Here is a 22796-nt window from a genome sequence, read left to right as displayed (position 1 = left end):
CGGTCAGCAGTGGTGCACGTCAACCCTATCTATTGTGGACCGATAGCGGTCCTTACAGAACAGCAGACTGTACCGCACTCAAGCCTATGTACCGTAGCACCCTATACCAAGTTACCAGTCCTTATAAGAACTTTTGTGGACCAAGCAGGTTGTGTATTAGTGTTTAGCAGACTGTACGTCAGTCCCTATACCGCTGAAGGACTGCTGCAGTATAGGGCAGCGGTCAGCAGTGGTGCACGTCAACCCTATCTATTGTGGACCGATAGCGGTCCTTACAGAACAGCAGACTGTACCGCACTCAAGCCTATGTACCGTAGCACCCTATACCAAGTTACCAGTCCTTATAAGAACTTTTGTGGAACAAGCAGGTTGTGTGTTAGTGATTAGCAGACTGTACGTCAGTCCCTATACCGCTGAAGGACTGCTGCAGTATAGGGCAGCGGTCAGCAGTGGTGCACGTCAACCCTATCTATTGTGGACCGATAGCGGTCCTTACAGAACAGCAGACTGTACCGCACTCAAGCCTATGTACCGTAGCACCCTATACCAAGTTACCAGTCCTTATAAGAACTTTTGTGGAACAAGTGAGTTGTGAATGTTTAGCAGACTGCAGCAGAAGGGCAGCAGTCAAGTATAATATCCTTTCTATATTTGGAAGAAAGAATATTATACATGTACAAGCCTATTACTGTACCACTGATACCAGTCCTGAAAAGAACCTTTGTGGAACTAATAATAACAGCAAGTCTTTAAAATTACCCTCACTGCCTGACAACACTGCTTCCTTCCTGTCCCTATACAAATTGGCAAAAAAAGAGAACGATTAGTGGTTACTGGAACAGCTCTTTTGTGGACCTTGATAGTAACAGCTAATGATGATGATGATGATGATGATGATGAAAGACTAATCTGGCTGTCCCTGTAGCATACACCGTCCTTTCCCTTTCTCTAAACTAACAAAAGACACTCAGGCTGCTGCAAGAATCAGCAGCACAGCAAACCTATCAACACCTAACACCTATACCAGTCCTGAAAAGAACTTTTGTGTACCAAATAGCTAGTGGTTTATCTCTCCCTACTCCACACAGGAACCTGTCCCTATCTTAACAGAAGAAAGAATGTAAAATGGCCACCGGATCGGGTGTATTTATAGGTTAGGGGGAATGTACAAGTGTCCATGTGCTGTCATGTCTCAATTGGCTGTCCTGTATCACATGATAAACGTGTCACCAAAGGTTAAAGTTCTTGTATACATTAAACACGTAAGTCCGCCGCGGCGAACGACGGAAAAAGGCGTTCGAACGTGCGGACCGCGAATGTCGGAAATTCGCCGCGAAACGACCGCCGGGCGAACCGTTCGGCCATCACTAGTGTGTATTGTCTCTTGGTAGGATTCAACTCATGCCAGGAATCTACTAAATCAGGGTTATGCAATTAGCGGACCTCCAGCTGTTGAAGAACTACAATTCCCATGAGGCATAGCAAGACTCTGCCTCTGGGTGTCATGCTTGTGGCTTTCAGAGGCATGATGGGACTTGTAGTTTTGCAACAGCTGGAGTTCCGCTAATTGCATATCCCCGTACTAAATTATATTTCGTAATAAGTTTTGAAAAAGAGTGTTTATCAGACCTTTGTAACTGAGGTATTGGCGATTTACCTAGAAAGTGAAATATAGTCTTATTAGAATCTCCACATGTAGAGTTCTTTAATCTCTTTTAAAAATGTAAATGGGGTGTTACGGTGAAATTCAATAAGCACACCACGCTGTTTTGTTGAAGCCGAGGCCGTAAATACTTTGGAGTAGGGATGAGCCAAACACCCCCCCGTCCCAGTTCGGTTTGCAGTAGGACATGCGAACAGGCCAAAAATTTTTTTTTCCAAACACGCGGACACCTTTAAAGTCTATGGGACACGAACATGAAAAATCAAAAGTGCTCATTTTAAAGGCTTATATGCAAGTTATTGTCATAAAAAGTGTTTGAGGACCTGGGGGGCAGGGCCACCAGATTACATAACCAAGTGACCCCGCCCCCTCTGACGTTACAGGGAAGCCATAGTAATGTCCTCGTGCATCAGAGGGGGCGGGGTCACCCGGGGATGTCATTGTGTGGCCCCGCCCTCTATAAAAGAGCTGTTACCTGAGAGTTGGTACTGTGGGTGCCTCCCATGGAGGCAGATCGGTGGCGGCGTGTGGCTTTTTTTTTTTTTCGGTCGTTGGAGCAAGAGAAGAAGATGATGAATGGACTTCGTGGGACACTTTTATTTTTTTAATAAAGGAATTTTTTTCTTAGAGGAGTAGCTAGGTTGCATTTCTGTCCTTATCCTTTTTCTCTGCATGCATGGCTGGCTGTGTCCTCTTTGCTCCCTGCTGAATGTCCCCATCATCCCCATGTCCCCAGCTAAATCGGGTGGATCCAGATGTAATGAACAGTGGAGTCATTGCCCATATGAGGAGGAAGCATGCTTAAAATATACAACAGAAGGAGAAAGAAAGTAGGATACGGAGGCCATACAGTGGTGTCTGAGACCCCTTAACGGGGAAAATGCACATTTCACCTATAGATTTTTATGGGTCAAATACAGAGGTGAGTGTTTTTCAAACTCAGAGGGAGAGGCACTTGAAAGTCACTTGAAGCACAATAACTATTTTTATTAAAGAGTACTGGAGTTGGACTTTTAATTATTTACAGTAATTTGCACAATCATGTTTTTAGCAACATTGAAGTTAAATTGGTTTACTATTAATTTGCTAAATATGTTTTTGTGGTGATCCTATATTTTGAGGAATTTTCTGGGATATGTATTTATGCATTAATTATAATTAATTTCCAGCATGAGGGTAATTTTTACACTATTTATTGGCATTCACAGTAGCGTTGCACTTTAGGTTTTGATATAGGATGCATTGCCATCTCTGCTCACGTTTGCTCACCAATAGGGATGAGCCGAACACCCCCCGGTTCGGTTCGCACCAGAACTTTCGAACGGACCCCAAATTCGTACGAACTTTAGAACCCCAATGAAGTCTATGGGACTCGAACGTTTGAAATTAAAAGTGCTAATTTTAACGGCTAATATGCAAGATACTGTCCTAAAAAGGGTTTGGGGACCTGGCTCCTGCCCCAGGGGACATGGGTCAATGCCTAAAATGTTTTTAAAAATGGCTGTTTTGGCGGGAGCACTGATTTTAATGATGATTAAAGTGAAAAAAAAAAGTGAAATATTCCTTTAAATATGGTGCCTGGGGGGTGTCTGTAGTATGCCTGTGAAGTGCCATGTGTTTCCCGTGTTTAGAACAGTCCCTGCACAAAATGACATTAAACGGAAATAACATAATTTAAAACTGCTTGCGGTTTTAATGTTATATCTGGTTCCTGCAATATGGTTGAAAATCATTGAGAAAAATGGCATGGGTAGCCCTCCCTGCCCATTACCAGCCCCTTTGGGTCTTGTACGCATATTAAGGGGAACCCCGTACCCATATTAAAAAAAGGAAATGGGTGTGGCCCCCAGGCCCTATATACTCAGAACAGCAGTATACAGGCGGTGCAAACAAGACAGGGACTGTGTAGGTTTGTTGTGTTAAGTTGAATCTGTTTGTAATTTTCAACTGGTACATTTTTAAAGTGTAGCTCCAGTCAAAAAAACAATTTTTAAGCTTTTTGGAAAACATAGGGAAGGGTTATCACCCCTGTATAATTTGTTTTGTCGTACATCTTTTTTCATCTCACTTGCTGTTGTCTCCTTCCGTTTGCAAGTAAGAGATGTTTGTAAGTTGGATGTTTGAAAGTAGGGGCCTGCCCTATATGCTCTGCAGAAATGGCGGAACAAGGTGTTGGTTTTGCCACAACATTGTAAGCCCTCAAAGTGACTCTTGGTGGGCGCTGGAGCGCCCTGCTGTGAACGATTATATCAAGAATTGTAATTACATGCCATTGTTGAACAGTGGTAGAAAAATTGACCTTTGGTGGTTGTGGTGCTGGTGCCACAACACTATAAGTCCTCACAGTTACTCTGGGTGGGCACAGGAATGGGCCCTCCTGTGAAATATTATATCAAGAATTGTAATTACATGTCCCTGTTAAACAGGGGCAGAAAAATTGGGCCTTAGGCACTGGTGCTGGTGCCACGACACTGCAACCTCTCCCATATACTCTAGTTTTATTGCAGGAATTAGCCCTGCTGCAAAGCATTGCATCAAAAATTGTAATTAAACGCCCCTGTTAAACAGGGGCAGAAAAATTGGGCTGATGGCATCACCCAGAACCAGAAATGTTCTTCCAACATATCAGCGGAGGAGGAAGAGGATAGACAATCAACATAACAGGACAGTCACTCAGCATCAGCATAGGCAGTCTTGAAGGGATGTGATATTTCAAAAAAAATTATTCGGTTACATCAGCTTCAGGTGCTTGGTAGCTGTGGGTGATCCAAGACTGATTCATCTTGATGAAGGTCAGTCGATCAACTGATTCGGTGGACAGGCGCACCCTGTGATCGGTAACAAAGCCACCAGCAACACTGAAGGTGCGTTCCGAAAGAACGCTGGATGCAGGACAGGCCAGTAGCTCAATTGCATACTGTGCAAGCTCTGGCCAGTGATCCATCCTCAAGACCCAGTAAGCCAGAGGATTTTCGGTGGGAAAGGTGTCCAAGTCTGACCTTGCCCCTAGGTATTCCTGCACCATGTAAATCAGACGCTGGCGATGGTTGCTGTAACCGAACATACCTTGGGGCTGCATCTGAAAGCATCAGTCAGACGGCCACCTTCTCCACCGCTCCTTCTGACGGATGCCTCAGCAACACGTTGTCCAGGACCAGGAGTTTGTAACCTCCCAGTCTCTGGGAACGCGTTGCACAGACCTTTCTGCAAGGCCTCCCGGAGATGTCTCATCCTCTGCTCCCTCTGCGATGGCAAGATAAGGTCGGCAACCTTACCCTTGTACCGTGGATCAAGGAGAGTGGCCAGCCAGTAATGGTCCCTCTCCTTGATCCGAAGAATACGAGGATCCTTCCGCAGAATTTACAGGATCAGGGAGGCCATGCAGCATAGGTTAACTGAGGCATTCGGTCCGGAGTCCTCTGGGTCACTAAGGGCAACATGATCCGCAGCTACCTCCTCCCAGCCACGTACAAGTCCACGTGTTTCTTGGGACTGTAAATCATCCCTACAAGACTGCTGCTGCTGATGCTGAGTGCCAGCCTCCACCTCCATGCTGACACAATCATCCTCCTCCTCCTCTTCCTCCTCCTCATCCTCTTCCTGTGTGATGGGTGGCACAGCAGGAACACTGTCTGGATAAAGGGGGCCTTGAGAGGCAAGGAAGTCCTCCTCTTCCTGCCTCTGTTCTGCCTCAAGTGCCCTGTCCATTATTCCACGCAGCGTATGCTCCAAGAGGTGGACAAGAGGTATAGTGTCACTGATGCATGCACTGTCACTGCTCACCATCCTTGTGGCCTCCTCAAATGGTGACAGGACAGTGCATGCATCCCTGATCATGCCCCACTGGCGTGGTGAGAAAAAAACGAGCTCCCCTGACCCTGTCCTGGTGCCGTAGTCGCACAGGTACTCATTGATGGCCCTCTGCTGCGTGTGCAGCCGCTGCAGCATGGCCAACGTTGAGTTCCACCTGGTGGGCATGTCACATATAAGGCGGTTCTTGGGCAGGTTCAACTCCTTTTGGAGCTCAGCCAGCCGAGCACAGGCATTAAATAAACGGCGAAAAATGCACACAGACTTTCCTGGCCTGCTTCAGGACATCCTGTAAGCCGGGGTACCTGCCCAAGAACCGCTGCACCACCAGGTTAAGGACGTGAGTGTCATGGTTATGCATTAGAGTTGTTCTCCTTACCTGTCTGCATGTGTTCATTTCTAGAGACCAGCCGAGCTTCACCTGACTGCTTTTATTTCCTTCCTCTGGAATGGCTCCACCCTAGCCCCTATCAGACTACACTATATTAACCTTTGCACTGCTAGCCTATCCTGCTGATCAACCTTTGTGTATTAGCTTCCTGTTTCCTGTCGTGTGCTCTGCTTCTGATTTCCGTTACCGACCTTGGCGTGTTCTGACCATCCCTGCTTGCCTGTGACCCTGACCTATTGGCGTGTACCCGACTATTCTGTTCTGCTTGTGGCCCCGACCTTGGCTTTGTCCCTCACCATCCCTATCCTCCTGTTACCTACTGTGGGTGTGAGCTGGGGGACCCTGGGGGTCGCGACCTGGAGCCAGTTGCAGCCAAGACCATCTTCACCACTCGAAGCTCTGGTGAACACCAGCTGGCTCTTAGACTCCGCGCCCCGGGGAATCTTACGCTCTTACCCCAGTGGGATCTGTCCCCCGTCTGCAGCCGTCAGCCGTAGGGTCCACAGCCTTGCGGTGCATCCCCAACCCTACGGTGTGCACCTGTCACCTGGGCTCTAGGTGACCTGACAGTTTGATCAGCCATGGACCCGGCTGACGTGCCGCTCCCTGCAGTCGATCCATTGCAGGGCATAGTGCGGAGACTCGAGACCCAGGAATCTAATCAGACTCAGGTGATGCGATTCCTCCAGGATCTGGCTTCTCGCTTCGAGCAGCTACAGGCTTCCTTGGGAACCCCGAACCCGCAGCCTCAAGTACAGTCTGCGACTGCACCTATCGCACCAGTCGCATCCACGCATTCATTAGTACTGCCTGCTCCGTCCCGTTTCTCTGGGGACTCCAAGGCCTGCAGGGGCTTCCTCAGCCAATGCACCATTCATTTTGAGCTCCAGCCTCAAAACTTTCTATCCGATCGGGCAAAGGTAGCCTATATCATTTCCCTCCTCTCCGGTGAAGCTTTAGCCTGGGCTGCCCCCCTGTGGGAGAAAAATGATCCAGTGGTTTCCAGCCTGTCCGACTTCTTGAAGCTCTTTCGTAACATCTTTGAGGAGCCAGCTCGGGTTTCTTCTGCGGCTAGTGCCCTTTTACGCCTTCGCCAAGAATCTGGTTCAGTGGGCCAATATGCACTTCAGTTCCGTATCCTTACAGCGGAATTGAGCTGGAACAATGAGGCCCTGGTCGCAACCTTTTTACATGGCCTCTCAGACCGAGTGAAGGACGAATTAGCAGGAAGAGCTATCCCCGCCGGTCTAGACGAAGTCATTTCCTTATGTAATCAAATTGACATTCGCTTCCAGGAGAGGTCCTTAGAAAAAAGACGCCAGCACCCCCCAGGTTCTAGTCAGCCTGAGCTTTTTCCCCGTCGCCCTGTGGAGCATCCTCCGTCTGCTGAGGAGCCCATGCAGCTGGGCCGGACCAGACTAACCCCCGAAGAACGTGCTAGACGCAGAACTCTGGGCTTGTGTCTTTATTGTGGGGGAAAGGGTCATTTTCGTGACTCCTGCTCGCTCCGTCCGGGAAATGCTCGGGTCTAATACATTTGGAAGGTGGAGTATTGGACCCAGAAACATCACCTTCTCGTCTCCTTCTTCCGGTGTTTCTCCATGTAGGCACTTCTCCCCAATCAGTCCTAGCATATCTGGACTCCGGGGCTGCCGGCAATTTTATGGACTGGAGAACTGCCTCTTCTATGAAGCTTATCCTTTCTCCCCTCGCTACTCCACTAGTAGTCTCGGCAATTGATGGCACTGTGCTCCCAGGGGGTCCTATCCGTTTCCAGACGCTACCTATTAGGATGTCGGTAGGGATACTCCACCAGGAGTGGATCTCCTTCCTCATCCTACCCAAGGCCTCTACCCCCATTGTATTGGGTCTTCCTTGGCTGCAGCTCCACTCGCCACATGTGGACTGGGTATCTGGGCAGATCCTGGCCTGGGGTCCTTCGTGTTTCTCGTCTTGTCTTTCCAAGGTGACCCCCAAGAGGAAACTTCCCATTGCTACCACATCTGTCTCGTCCGATCTTCCTGCGGCTTATAGCGATTTCCGGGATGTGTTCTGTAAGAAGTCTGCTGAGGTACTTCCTCCTCACAGATCTTTTGACTGTGCTATTGACCTTGTCCCTGGAGCAACCCTGCCCAGGGGTCGTACCTACCCTTTATCCATTCCAGAGACCCAAGCCATGTCTGAGTATGTCGCTGAGAATTTGGAGAGAGGTTTCATCCAGAAATCCTCATCGCCTGCAGGAGCAGGGTTCTTTTTCGTTGCCAAAAAGGATGGCACCCTCAGGCCCTGCATTGACTATAGAGGTTTAAACGCTGTGACTATTAAAAACCGTTACCCCTTACCTCTAATATCTGAGCTATTTGACAGGTTGAAGGGGGCTTCCATTTTCACTAAATTGGATCTCAGAGGTGCATACAATCTCATTCGAATACGAGAAGGTGACGAATGGAAGACCACATTTAACACTAGGGACGGGCATTACGAGTACTTGGTTATGCCTTTTGGTTTGTGTAATGCTCCAGCTGTGTTCCAGAACTTTGTCAACGAAATATTCAGGGATCTACTGTACCAGTTTGTTGTCATCTATCTGGATGACATTCTCATCTTTTCCCAAAATCTGCCTGCTCACAGAAACCATGTACGCACCGTACTTCAGCGCCTTAGAGAGAACAATCTCTATGCCAAGATGGAGAAATGTTCCTTTGAATGTTCCGAGGTCCTGTTTCTGGGATGTTTTGTTTCTAGTGAGGGTCTTCGCATGGATCCCGGAAAGGTCTCTGCCATTACCAACTGGCCCCTTCCTGCTAGCCTCAAGGCCACACAGTGCTTCCTTGGCTTCACAAATTATTATAGGCAGTTCATAAGGAATTACTCTTCCATTGCTGCGCCTATTATCGCTTTGACCAAGAAGGGTGCTAATGCCAAAGACTGGTCTTCCGAGGCTGTCTCTGCATTTCACGATCTGAAACAGGCCTTTGTCTCTGGACCCCTCTTGAGGAGACCAAATCCTGAAGACCCATTTTTTATTGAAGTAGACGCTTCTTCGATGGGGGTGGGAGCTGTGCTTCTTCAGGACTTTGAGAAGAAACGTCAACCATGTGCATTCTTCTCCAAAAAATTTTCTCAGGCAGAGAGAAATTATGCCATTGGTGATCGGGAACTTCTCGCAATTAAATTGGCGTTGGAGGAGTGGCGTCATCTCTTGGAAGGTTCCCCTCACTCCATAACGATCTTTACTGATCATAAGAATCTACAGTACCTACAGAATGCTAAACGTCTGAACCCCAGACAGGCCAGGTGGAGTCTCTTCTTTTCTCGTTTTAAATTCACGATTACGTACAAACCTGGTTCCTGCAACGGTCGAGCTGATGCGCTCTCTAGGTCATTTGACACCTTGGACGAGGAGTCCAACCCTGATCCTGAGCCGATCATTCCTACCTCTTGCATTGTTGCCCATTCTACCACCCTGGAATCAAAGATTCCTCCTGGTAAGACCTTTGTTCCCACGGAGCTAAGAACCAAGATCCTTCGTTGGGGACATGATTCCAAGATGGCAGGTCATGCTGGGTTCCTCCAATCCTTCCTGCTTATCAGTCGTCACTACTGGTGGCCTAATCTCCGCTCGGATGTTAAAGACTATGTTAAGGCTTGTCACATCTGTGCTCAGTCTAAATCTTCCACTCAAGCCCCTGCTGGTCTTCTCATGCCCTTGCCCATTCCTAAGGAGCCCTGGTCTCATATCGCCATGGATTTTATCACTGATCTTCCACTATCGGAGAATAATACGGCCATTTGGGTAGTAATCGATCGGTTCTCCAAGATGGCTCATTTTGTTCCTTTTCCTGGTCTCCCTTCTGCCCCTGCCTTGGTTCCCATTTTTGTACGAGAGATTTTCCGCCTTCATGGTGTTCCTTCGCATGTCGTCTCGGACAGGGGTGTGCAATTTACTTCTCGTTTTTGGGGAGCCTTTTGCAAATCGCTCGACATTACCTTGGATTTTACCTCTTCTTATCATCCCCAATCCAATGGCCAGACTGAGAGAGTTAATCAGGAGTTAGAGGTCTTTCTCCGTACCTTGGTCTCTGCCCATCATGATGATTGGGCATCACTATTACCGTGGGCTGAGTTCTCCCACAATAATCATGTTAACGTCAGTTCTCAGAAAACACCCTTCCTCACTGTTTATGGAAGACATCCTCAGCTTCCCCTTCCTATGATTTGTTCTTCTGACATTCCAGCTTTGGCTACTGTTCAGGAATCATTCAATTCCATGTGGGCTGACGTTCATGATTCCCTCCAGAAAGCTGCCAACAAATTCAAGAGTTTTGCTGACCGTCGCAGGCGTAAGCCACCCTCTTTTCAGCCAGGAGACAAAGTCTGGCTCTCCACCAGGAACATCAAACTCCGGGTTCCTTCCCTCAAATTTGCCCCAAGATTCATTGGTCCATACACCATAATTTCTAAACTGAATCCGGTTTGTTTCAAGCTCCAGATTCCCAAAAGCCTCAAAATCTCTAACTCCTTCCATGTTGCCCTTCTAAAGCCGTTAGTCCTCAATAAGTTCTCTCGTCCTTCCCCTACCATAGCACCGGTCTCTGAGGATGATCAGGAGTACGAGGTTAGCCAAATTTTGGATTCCCGACTCTGTAGAGGCATTCTCCAGTACCTCGTGCACTGGAAAGGTTTTGGTCCTGAGGAGAGGTCGTGGATTTCGGCTTCCGAGGTCTTTGCGCCTCGTCTGTTGAGGAAGTTTCATTTGAAGTTCCCCTCTAAACCTGGTCCCAGGCAGGGGGAGGGGGAGGCCTCGTAAGAGGGGGGGTACTGTCATGGTTATGCATTAGAGTTGTTCTCCTTACCTGTCTGCATGTGTTCATTTCTAGAGACCAACCGAGCTTCACCTGACTGCTTTTATTTCCTTCCTCTGGAATGGCTCCACCCTAGCCCCTATCAGACTACACTATATTAACCTTTGCACTGCTAGCCTATCCTGCTGATCAACCTTTGTGTATTAGCTTCCTGTTTCCTGTCGTGTGCTCTGCTTCTGATTTCCGTTACCGACCTTGGCGTGTTCTGACCATCCCTGCTTGCCTGTGACCCTGACCTATTGGTGTGTACCCGACTATTCTGTTCTGCTTGTGGCCCCGACCTTGGCTTTGTCCCTCACCATCCCTATCCTCCTGTTACCTACTGTGGGTGTGAGCTGGGGGACCCTGGGGGTCGCGACCTGGAGCCAGTTGCAGCCAAGACCATCTTCACCACTCGAAGCTCTGGTGAACACCAGCTGGCTCTTAGACTCCGTGCCCCGGGGAATCTTACGCTCTTACCCCAGTGGGATCTGTCCCCCGTCTGCAGCCGTCAGCCGTAGGGTCCACAGCCTTGCGGTGCATCCCCAACCCTACGGTGTGCACCTGTCACCTGGGCTCTAGGTGACCTGACAGTGAGCTACACAGGGCACATGGGTCAGTTGTCCCTGTCGGAGGGCGGAGAGGAGGTTGGTGCCATTGTCGCAAACCACCATTCCTGGCTTATGCTGGCGTGGCGTCAACCACCTCTCGGCCTGCCCCTGCATAGCTGACAAAACATCCGCCCCAGTGTGGCTCCTGTCCCCCAAACAAACCAGCGCAAGCACGGCATGGCATAGTTTTGCCTGCATACTTGCGTAGCCCCTGGAACGCCTACGCAGCACCACTGGTTCTGAGGACAGAGCACTGGAAGAGGCCATGGAGGAAGAAGAGGAGGAGGGGGTGGAGGAGAGAGGTATGTCACAACCAATAGTAGCATTTTGAAGGCGTGGTGGCGGAACAACCTCCAACACTACTGCACCTTGTTCTGCATCCTTCCCAGCTGCCAGAAGAGTGACCCAATGGGCCGTGAAAGACAGGTAACGTCCCTTTCCATGCCTGCTGGACCATGAGTCAGCGGTAAAATGCACCTTACCGCTGACCGCCCTGTCCAGCGAGGCAAGGACATTGCCTTCCACATGCTGATAGAGAGCCGGAATTGCCTTCCGTGAGAAAAAGTGGCGTTTGGGGACCTGCCACTGAGGAACCGCACATTGTACAAACTCACGGAAGGGGGCCGAGTCTACCAACTGAAAAGGCAGCAGTTGAAGTGCTAGCAATTTAGCCAAGCTAGCATTCAACCGCTGGGCATGTGGATGGCTGGGAGTGAACTTCTTTCACCGGTCCAGCATTTGCCTGCTATAATCGGACGTGGGTGTACTGCTAGCAGAGTGCCTGGAAGCACTTGGCTGTGACACACCTAATTCTACACCTTCATTCCTCTCAGAGCAGGTTTCAGAGAGGACTGAAGGTCTAGTGGGGTTGGAGATGCCAGCTGATGAGGAGCAAGGAGAGGTCCGCTTTGTTCTTTGGTGTGGGTCTTTGAGGTACGCTTGCCAACGAGCTGCATGGCAGGTCAACATATGTCTGGTCAAGCATGTGGTGCCCAAGCGGCTGATGTTTTGGCCACGCGAGATACGCTTGAGACATATGTTGCAAATAGCAGCGGTGCGATCTGATGCACTCGTCTCAAAAAAGGCCCACACCAAAGAACTTTTAGAATAACGCGCAGAGGCAGCGCCCTGCACAGGCGGAGCTCTGCGGTGTGATTCAGTCAGTGTGCTGCCCCTAAGCTGGCCCCCGGAGGGCATCCTGCCTCGTTGGACATGTGCCTCCTCCTCCTCCTCTCTCCTACCAGGCACCCACGTGGAGTCAGTGTCCTCATCATCCCCTCCCTCTTCATCGCTGTAGCAAACCTGGCAATATGCTGCAGCTTGTGGAACATGACTGCCAGATTGCTGTCCTTCTTGAGCATCCCCTCTCTCTGCATTCACGCTACTGCCTTCCTCTAGCTGAGTGTCATCATCAGAGCCTACAAAACACTGGGCATCCTCCTGGAGCATGTACCCAACACTGTGCTCAAAGAGTTCTGGAGACTCCTCAGGAGGACGTGGTGGGTCTAGGGAAGGAGTCACTGATGATGACATTGAGACGAGGGAAGACGATGCGTTGGCAGCTGCTTTGCTAGTACCCTGAGACTGGGTGAGAGAGGATGAGGAGGATGAAGAGGGCTTGGTCATCCACTCTACCAAGTCATTGGCATGTTGCGGTTCAACATGTCCAGCTGCCGAAAAGAAGGACAAGCGTGTCCCATGGCCACGTGCTGATGACAATGCACCGCGTCCACGACCAGCACTGTTGTCTCTAGACACAGAGCCTGCTTGCCCTCTTTTATCGGCTCGTGCCTGTCTGCCTCTCCTTGCTGGCCTTCCAGAAATGGTAATGGCCTGAAGGGAGTTGGGTAAAACAGCAGTTGGGTAGTGTATATTGTGCTGGAGGCACACAACACCCACTAACTCCTGCAGATGCCTTTAGTATAGAACACCAGAGATAAAAGGGTATACTGTAATGGAGTCACACAACACCCACTAAGCCCTGCAGATGGCTCTATTAGAGAACAGCAATAAAGGGTAGATACAGGTGTATATTGTGCTGGAGGCACAAAACACCCACTAACTCCTGCAGATGACTTTATTATAGAACACCAGAGATAAAGGGGTATATACAGATGTATACTGTGCTGTGCTGGAGGCACACACAACTTCCAATAACTCCTGCAGATGGCAAGTGGGCTCAAATAGAGAAGAGCTATGTAGGTGGATATAGCGGTGTGTACTGGGTACAGAGCACGCAGACAGCACGCACAAGCTCCTAACACTACTGACTGCAAGCTCTATTATAAAAGATAGATCACTAGCTATATAGGTGAGGTGAATATAGCGGTATATACTGCGGTCAGGGCATGCAGACAACAACCACTACACAACAGCAAGATCGAAAATCGGCCGATAACGATCGGTGTATACTGTGTTGAAGGTACACAGAACACCCACTAACTGCTTCAGATGCCAACACACTACACAAGGCCGCCGCGCTGGTGGCCTTATATAGTGTGGGGCGTGTACTACACAGCCTGAGCTATGATTGGCCACAGGCATCCTGCCTGTGGCCAATCATGGCTCTCCTCGCTGCTGGCGCTGTGATTGGCCAAGCATGCGGGGTTACAGTGCATGCTTGGGCAATCATGAGCCAGCAATGCACTGCGATGACGCAGTGCATTGTGAGCCGTGAGCGCCACACGAATTTGGCGTGAACGGCCCATAATGTTTGGAATTCGCCGAACGGGCGAACAGCCGATGTTCGAGTCGAACGTATGTTCGACTCGAACACGAAGCTCATCCCTACTCACCAAGGGTAGAGATGGCCTTACAAGGAAAAAAATAAATAAAAGAGATCCTTTAAAATATATATAAATCTGTACATATGGTAAAAAAGAAAAAAACCCTACTATCTCCACTTGCAGACCTTATGCTTCTGACTTTACCGCAAAAGTAAGCATTGATGAGCTGCAAACAAAGGGCAGCCTTGCTTGTGTCAGAAACAACTTTACCTCCACAAAATACACTTTAAGGAAGGGTGGACAGCCTATGGCCAAGGGATTGTATGCCTAATTTTGGCTGCTGCCTGCCCTTTCCCTTGGGTGTAAAATCCCCCCCCCCCCCCCCCCCCCGCTGCATAAGGTCACAGCTTGTGTCACTAAATCTCATTTAACCTACAGATCTAAAGTTGTGCCTGCAGTGAGCTATGAATTTGCCACACACAATTCTAAGCACCCTGTGCATCTTGGGCATCAAGAGAACCTAGTGGCTTGACTACTAATTACAGTATTAAATATATGAGAAGGGTTGTTGCATCTATATCTGAATAAAACACATGCTAAGAACCTCCACTCAACAACTACATCTCATATAAGTGTCCTATCTACTTTCTTAGTTCTAAACAGAAGAGGCATGGTAGCTCCTGTATATGGCTGTGTAGTGGTTGTAGTCAGGGCTCAAGTCCTGCGGGAACGCATGGGAACGGAGTTCCTGTACTTTTTCCACAACAGGAACTCAGTTCCCATTAGCAGTCGCGTCCTGCAAGACTTTGAAGTATGCGAGCTGTATGGCAGGTGCTGCACCTGCAGCTGCCGACACAGCTCACAATAGTAAGTGCCACACACCTGACCAATCAGGCATTGCCAGTAGGGGGCCCCATGACAGCTTCTGCTTCGATCTACCTACAAATCACAGCTAGCTGATGGGTAGATCAAGTCTAGATCTAGCTGATGGGTAGATCAGCTATTCTGCTCACAGGACATGCAGGGAGAGAGGTGAGCTGAGGGAGGAACATCAATTCGGGGTCGTAAGCTGAGCACAATACCTGGCAAAGTTTAATGCCAGGAGGGAAGTTTATGTGGAAATATGTGAAGAGTTGGAATAGCAGCGAGTGAGTGTTGGAGCCCTGCAGAATTTGCAGCCCCCCAAGCTAACATACATCTCCTAAGCAGGAACACATCACTATCTCCCCAAGCATTCTGTCCAGATAATGTGCAGTTAAATGATGACCTTTCCGTTTAACCCTGTGTTATCCAAACTGTTCAATGAAAAGTGTAAACTCTCCACATAAACACTCTATATACAAAATAAAAGGTCAGGACATGATGTTCACATTTGCATGGAAGCACAATTGAATGAATGCTAATTATTCAGAGAATTACTGTATTTATGTTTATTTAGGATTGGTTTTTTTTTATGTACTAACAGTTAAGCTTCATACACACAATCCAAAAATTGGATGATAAATACCACTTTTGAAGCTTTCATGCATATGAGCGTATAATTTTTTTATTTTTTTTGGTGGGGGAATGGATCTTGGGTGGGAGTTCCCACACTTTTTTCCCCAGGACTTGACCCCTGGTTGTAGTGTATAAAAGTAACCCCCCCCCCCTTCTGTACTGTCCACTGTTGGGTAGAAGATCTTCTGGTAAGATCGTAGAATAGGTCAATTCACTGGATTCACTGCACATGATTGTTTTCAGGTGGGCTTTGTGAGAAGCTATGCAGACTTTGTTTGATTTCACGTATTGATACTTTATAATAACACTCACATTGGTATTTTCTATACTTATTAGGTAGGTAGGAGTCCACGGTTCGAGTCGAACATTGGTTAAACTCGAACATCGGGTGTTTATTCTAAAACAAACTGGACATATGGGGCATTTGCGGAAAATTTGAGCGTCGCGGAATGCCCCATAATGCACTGCGAGATCGTAGTGCACCGCTGTATGATGATTGACCAAAGCATGCACCTGACCTGCATGCTTTGGCCAAACACAGTGGGCTCTGCTGAGAGAAGGGGACTAAGTCAATGCCCCACACTATATAAGGCTGCTTACAGAGTGGCCCTGTGTAGTGTTGTTGGTGTTGACAGAGAAATAGCTTGAGTTAGATTAAGCAGGCAGGTTATTCAGTTAGTGGCAGTGTATTTGATATATAGATAGATATATATACAGTCAGTCTAGTGTGTGTATATATTGTAATATTTGGGGGTTATTTTAGCTTAAAGGTAGAGCTTACCAGTGAGCTGAGTCCACGCCAGATATGCCGTTTTAAGGGCTTGTAGGCCCACTTTTATTAAAGAAAGAAAAGTCCGATAACAAAATAGTTGCCCACACAGGGGTTTCAGCTCTCCACAGCAATAGTGTACGTAGAACCAAAAATACCAAGCCACCTGGCTCTCTTTAGCAGCACTGCTGCTCAGACTTCTGCTGCAGCCCTCTTGGCTCTTTAACAGAGTTCCTGTACACCCAGTACCTCAGCACTCTTTACTAGCTTCTTTTCAGCCCACAAGCTTGGACCCTCTGTCTGCTCTGACAGACCGACCTATGCAGACATGCACACTTCTCCCTTACTCGCCTGGACTCCTCGGGAGGGTGGAGCCCAGAACCATGGTGTTGGCTTTGTTTTAAGCCCAAGACCCACCTGTGCAATCATCCAGCCAGACTGCTGGCTGTTCCCAAAACCCGGTCCCAGGATTGGAGATTCCGTACTACCACATATCCCCCCCCTTTCTTTCGACCCAGAGGGCGGAACACCCAAGTTACTTTTGGCACCTCTGTGCCAGATACCATTTACAGAAGTACCCTCCTGTCCAACCTCGCTTCTCCTAACGGGGAACTCCCCCCAATGCCTCCTTTGGTGTCTCCCTCTAAGCCTTACTGTCACTCTGCTATGAGCTTTGATGCGACCTTCCCAACTTTTCTTCCGAGTGAATTTCCATAAGCACTTCCTTTCCTGAAATCTTAATGGGTTCCCGTTGGTCTTCCTACCAACCCTTCTGCCTCCACGCTTCAGGTTCCCAGGTTTCCCCAAAACTCTCTCAGCAGTACTGTTCTGAGACTGTAGGGGGCCTATTTCTATAGTGTTTAGAACGGAAACCCGCCTCTTATTTCTGGTACCTGACTCAGCAGTCACTAATTGATTACCAGGTTTACCTGTACCTTTGGACACCACATTATCATGTACCATTAACACATTATTTGGTTCATCATTGACAGACATATTCAAACCAACATTAGACCTCTCAATGTTGCACATGTCACCAATGCCTTTTTTTCCAACATTTGCTAGGGTAGAGTCCACAGAGGGCACACATACTGGAGGGCCGCCATCACCCACAGGAACCTCACAGGACGCCACCTCCCCTGGGTTCACCCACTCTGCAGGCAGCTGTCCTACCACTTGACCCGTTCTAATGCTACCTGTATTTTTATCCACCGGAACAGGCCAGCTCTCGTCTGATCCACATACAATTTTTACCATGCTCCTTGTCCATTCCCCTGTCCCGGAGACCTTATTAGGTTTGTCACCTAAACCAACCATTGGACTGGGGACCCGAGTCTCTTTAACCACCTTTGTTTGAGCCCTGGTCAGGATCTCTGCTGCTTTCAGGTCCACACATGGCCCTTCCACCTCATGTGGTTTTTCTACTGGTGCAGTATACACGCCCTTCACCAACTGACCAGCACCACACTGGACCATAGCAGCAGAAATGCTTCCCATCTGGCTGTTAGGAGGTGTAACCACAGGCAATTTAGGCTTATTTTCAACTTCTCCAACGTCTGTCTCAAATATTTCTTCTGGATCTAATCTAGCAGCATACGTATCGGCAACTTTTAACAAAAGTAGCAAATTTAGGAATAAACCATTCCTGTCCTGTTTTGCTTTGCTCTGTACAGCCTGCCATACAGTGCTCCACCTAGTGGTACTGCGCAGTACCAGCCCATCAGACTGTGGAGGAGACACACTAGTATAGATTGGCTGTACATCCCAAAGTTCAAGCATCTCTTTTAATGCTTTGGTTAATAACCAGGCCCTTGACTCCAGACCCAAGTCCTTCCTGGGAATTTTCATGACACTGGGGATGCAGAGAGACTCACTTGCTGAGACTTGAAAAGTTGCAATGGTTAACGGAACCTCCTCCCGGCTGGAGGTAAACACAGCCTAGTGCTCCACCAGAGCGCTGCCAATTGCTGGACTCATACCCAACTTCTCAGGCTCAGCATCAGTGAACTGCTCCAGAACATTACCAGTGACGTCACGTTGACACTCCATGCCAACCTCAGTTTTGTGGGTCACGGACAATGTCTCTGCTGTGCCCTTATTTGGTTCATCCTGCTCACCAGGGTTAACTCCTGCAGCAGCCACCGCACCCTCAGGTACAGGCTGTTCTGCAGCCCCTCCTGCTGGCCCAGCAGAAACCGTGTCCACCTTATCTTTGTGCATAAAAGCCCTATCTATCAGGGAGATAAGATTTTTGCTCCAACTATCCCAATCTGTTGTATGTGCGCTCCCTTCTGCGGTATTCCTCAGCACCGATCCATCTGCCCAAGGAGACACATAAGAACAGACTGGCTTAGTTGCAGACTCATAACACCAGTCCTTGTAAGTTATGTCAGACTGTGGTAGCACAGGTTGCAATACACCATATTCACCACCTTTCTCAGCTTGCATTTCATCAGCCTCACACACTTTTGCATTTTTCACAGGTTGTGTTAATCCACCATTTACCTGCACATTTTTAGTACTAGCAGCTTGCACTAACACATTACCATTACACGGTACAGTTCCATTCTGTCCCACCAGAGTGACATCGCAGTTGTCCAGGGCAACCTCTGACTCCAACACATGAAGTTCCCTGGAGATTCCCGTGGACAACTGTGCTGTCTTACCACCAGTTGCTACAGGCAACGGCCCATTTTTGATAACCCCAGGTTCTTTCAGAGCAAAAGTTTTCCCAACAGCATTAAACTTTTCATTAACAGTAACACTTATAGCATTTTTCACATTTGTAGGCTGTCCTAGCCCATGGTCAACTTGAGCCTGATAGTCATTAGACACAACACTTTTAGACATCAACACAGGTTCTATTTGGATTTTAACCCTTGCATTCCCACTATATAGGGAAAAGTCATTCTCAAGTGCACATTCAGTGGCCCCACTAACTGGGGTCACTCTCACATCATCATGGACAGTCTCGTAACCAGTCCTTTTATACATGAAATCAGCAGTTCCAGCCATCATTTCATTAAAGACAGTCTTACCCACCGCAGTAGTTGGGGTCACCATCTTCATTTGAGTACGTCGTCTTATGCACCAGTCCTCTGCTGCACTTTTACTGGCCAACTCCTCCTGGGGGCCATGGGATGAAACTACAGCAGGCATCTCCCACCGTTTAGCACCCCCTGCAGGCACAACAGGAAACTTCTTGTTGCTAGGGGTGACTGCAAACATATTTTCACCGGAATCTGAGCCTACAGACAAAACTTTCTCAGCAACATTATCTCCAGCTGTATTCCACAACCTAGGACAAGAAAACATGCCATGCCCCAGCTGGCCACATTCCAGGCATGGTACTGGACGATTTTTTCCCAAAGCAATTCTCTCCTGGTGATTCCCAGCTGGCCGGAATGCACAGGCCTCTTTGTGGGGACGCTGAACCAAACCTCTACTGCAGCTCCTTTCAGGCATAAATTTCACTCCGGTTGCCATGGGAGACCGCACTCTCCCAGCAGAACTTTGTTGGCTCTTTCCAACATGATAAATTGGCTCCTCCTTAAGCCACTTTCCACGATCCTTATTAGACATAGCCCATGGTACAGAGACAGCCCGACTGGCTTCCTCTGCGTTGCTATGGGCAACCACTCTCATCCTCAGCCTTTGATCAGCCTCTCTCCTTGCATATAGCATGGGCTTCTCTCTGCTGGATCCCGTCTCATGCTGTGACACATTCACATCTTTCATAATAGCTGTTTTAACTGCAGCAGCTTTGCCAGGGGCAACAACAGCCCTCTTCCAGTTATGGACATCCAGCGGCTTTCCCCTTGCACTGAGGGTTGGCTTCCTTTCCTCTGTAGCTTGGTTCAGTGCTGCTAAATGCCGCTTGCACCAATCCACTGCAGATTCAAATGCTGGTGGACTCTCCATAACAGCAGTCACCTGTGCACTCATTGCACCCATGTTGCTAGGGACAACCCCAGCCCTTTTTCTCCTTGATACACTCTGATCAGGTATGTATGGGGCTCGTTCGGGCAGTAACAACCCCTCCAACCACAGAGCTCTGTCTCTTTTAGGCTGGGTTCACACCGCTGCGGGGGGAGAACCGGATGTGATTCGCACAGCAAATCACATCCGATCTCCGTAGCGCTGCGAGTTCAGCCATACAGATAGTATGGCTGAACTCGCAGCGGTCCCGCAGCAAACTCGCACGGGACCCTTTTTTGGGTCCGCAACGGAATCGGATCGCATGGGGGTTCACACCATGCGATCCGATTCCTGTGCGAGTCGGCAGATCGCACTGCGATATGCCGACGGATCTGGGGGTGTCATTAACATAACATTGACACCCCCAGCCGTCCGCATAGGGCAGTGTGAACTGCCGGCGGGAGGTATGCGATGCGGGAAAACGCCGCGGATTCGCGGCGTTCCCGCATCGCAGCAATGTGAACCTGGCCTTAAAGCAAGTTGCTTTTCTCTTCATGCAAGCTTTCCTCACCTGCACATTGCACACACTGATTGTGCTGTCTCATGCACACAAACACAGTTCATAGCAAGAGAAGAAAAAAAAAATTTTGACTTTTCATTCACAGGTACACCACCTGCAACACGCAATGCCTTTCGCCTGGCTGCACTTCCACACACAGCCAATAGTTCCTGACTTGAACTTACTGTAGGGCAAGGACCCGGATTCCACCGTCTTCTGCCCGCATTCGAACACCACTTGTAATATTTGGGGGTTATTTTAGCTTAAAGGTAGAGCTTACCAGTGAGCTGAGTCCACGCCAGATATGCCGTTTTAAGGGCTTGTAGGCCCACTTTTATTAAAGAAAGAAAAGTCTGATAACAAAATAGTTGCCCACACAGGGGTTTCAGCTCTCCACAGCAATAGTGTACGTAGAACCAAAAATACCAAGCCACCTGGCTCTCTTTAGCAGCACTGCTGCTCAGACTTCTGCTGCAGCCCTCTTGGCTCTTTAACAGAGTTCCTGTACACCCAGTACCTCAGCACTCTTTACTAGCTTGGACCCTCTGGACGGACGGACGAACGGACGGACGGACGGACGGACGGACGGACGGACGGACGCTCTGCATTCAGTGTAGCCTATATCTACAGTGCATTCCACGGTGTACTGTTTCTAATACATTTCAGGCAGTGTACACAGTATCTAATACAGTGTGTACAGTTTCTACTACACTCATGGTGTACACAGTATACAATACAGTGCAGTCGCTGTAGACTTTCTAATACACTGCATGCTGTGTACACAGTATCTAATACAGTGTAATGTGGTGTTGCAAAACAAAAAATATCATGTGGGGAAGGCCACTAAGGAGAAGCAGATGCTCACAGGCCACTAAAAGAGGGCAAGCAGCCTTTGTGTCTACAGTCAATAGTGGTGGTCGTGGACATGGTGCATCAGCACGCTTGTCCTTTTTTGCTGTTGCTGACCGTGTTACTGAGCCACAACATGCAGAAGAGTCGGTGAAGTGGATAACAAAGCCATTTTCCTTCTCCTCATCCTCTTTCACCCAGGCTCAGAGTAGTTTGCCTTCCAACGCAGGTGACAAGGTGGCCTATTCCACCAGCTCCTTGACTAAAGTTGCTCCTTCCGTAGCCCTACCATTATGCAGGTAGGAGTCCCTAGAATCATTCGACCACAGTGTTGGTTATATGCTGCTGGAGGATGCGCAGCAATTTGAAGGCTCCGAAGTTGATTCCCAGGTTGAAGAAGGGAGTAACCTGAGCCTAGAGAGAGGGGGTGCCACAGAAGGACAAGAAACTGGCAGTCATGTTTCACAGCAGGGCCCATTCCTGCACCCAACATGAGTATCTGTGAGGGGTTACAGTGTTGTGGCACCACCACCCAAGGCCCAATTTTTCTGTAATTACAATTCTTGATATAATATTTCACAGCAGGGCCCGGTTCTGTGCCTAACAAGAGTAACTGTGAGGGCTTACAGTGTTGTGGTACCACCAACACCTAAGGCCCAATTTTCTGCAGAGTATATAGGGCAGGCCATATAGTATATATACTGCTGTTCACAGTATATAGTGCCTGGGGGCCCCAACGCCAAAAATTGGTGCGGGGTTCCCCTTAATATCCATACCTGAACGGTCTGGTATGGATTTTTTTTTGAGGGAGGGGCATCCACGCCATTTTTTGGGGTATTTTTTGGTATTTTTATCTATATTGCTGGGATCTGACAGTACATTACAGACGAGAGCAGTTTTAAATGACATTTTTTCCTTTAGAAATGTCATTTTGCTTTGACACTGTTATAAACATGGGAACGATGCGCTACTTTACAGGCAGACTAAAGACACCCCCAGGCACGATATTTAAAGTAATATTTCATTTTTATTGTTTCACTTTAAGCATTATTAAAATCTCTGCTTTTGAAAAAAACGACAGTTTTTAAAACTTTCTTTTGCATTCATACATGTCCCCTCAAACATTTTTTTATGGCAATAACTAAGCATTTCCAAAAAG

Source organism: Lithobates pipiens, unplaced genomic scaffold, assembly GCF_037356315.1.
Source record: "Lithobates pipiens isolate NorthernLeopardFrog02 unplaced genomic scaffold, aLitPip1_a1.2 Scaffold_30, whole genome shotgun sequence".
In the NCBI taxonomy this organism is placed as follows: Eukaryota; Metazoa; Chordata; class Amphibia; order Anura; family Ranidae; genus Lithobates; species Lithobates pipiens.
This window is presented reverse-complemented; position numbering follows the sequence as displayed.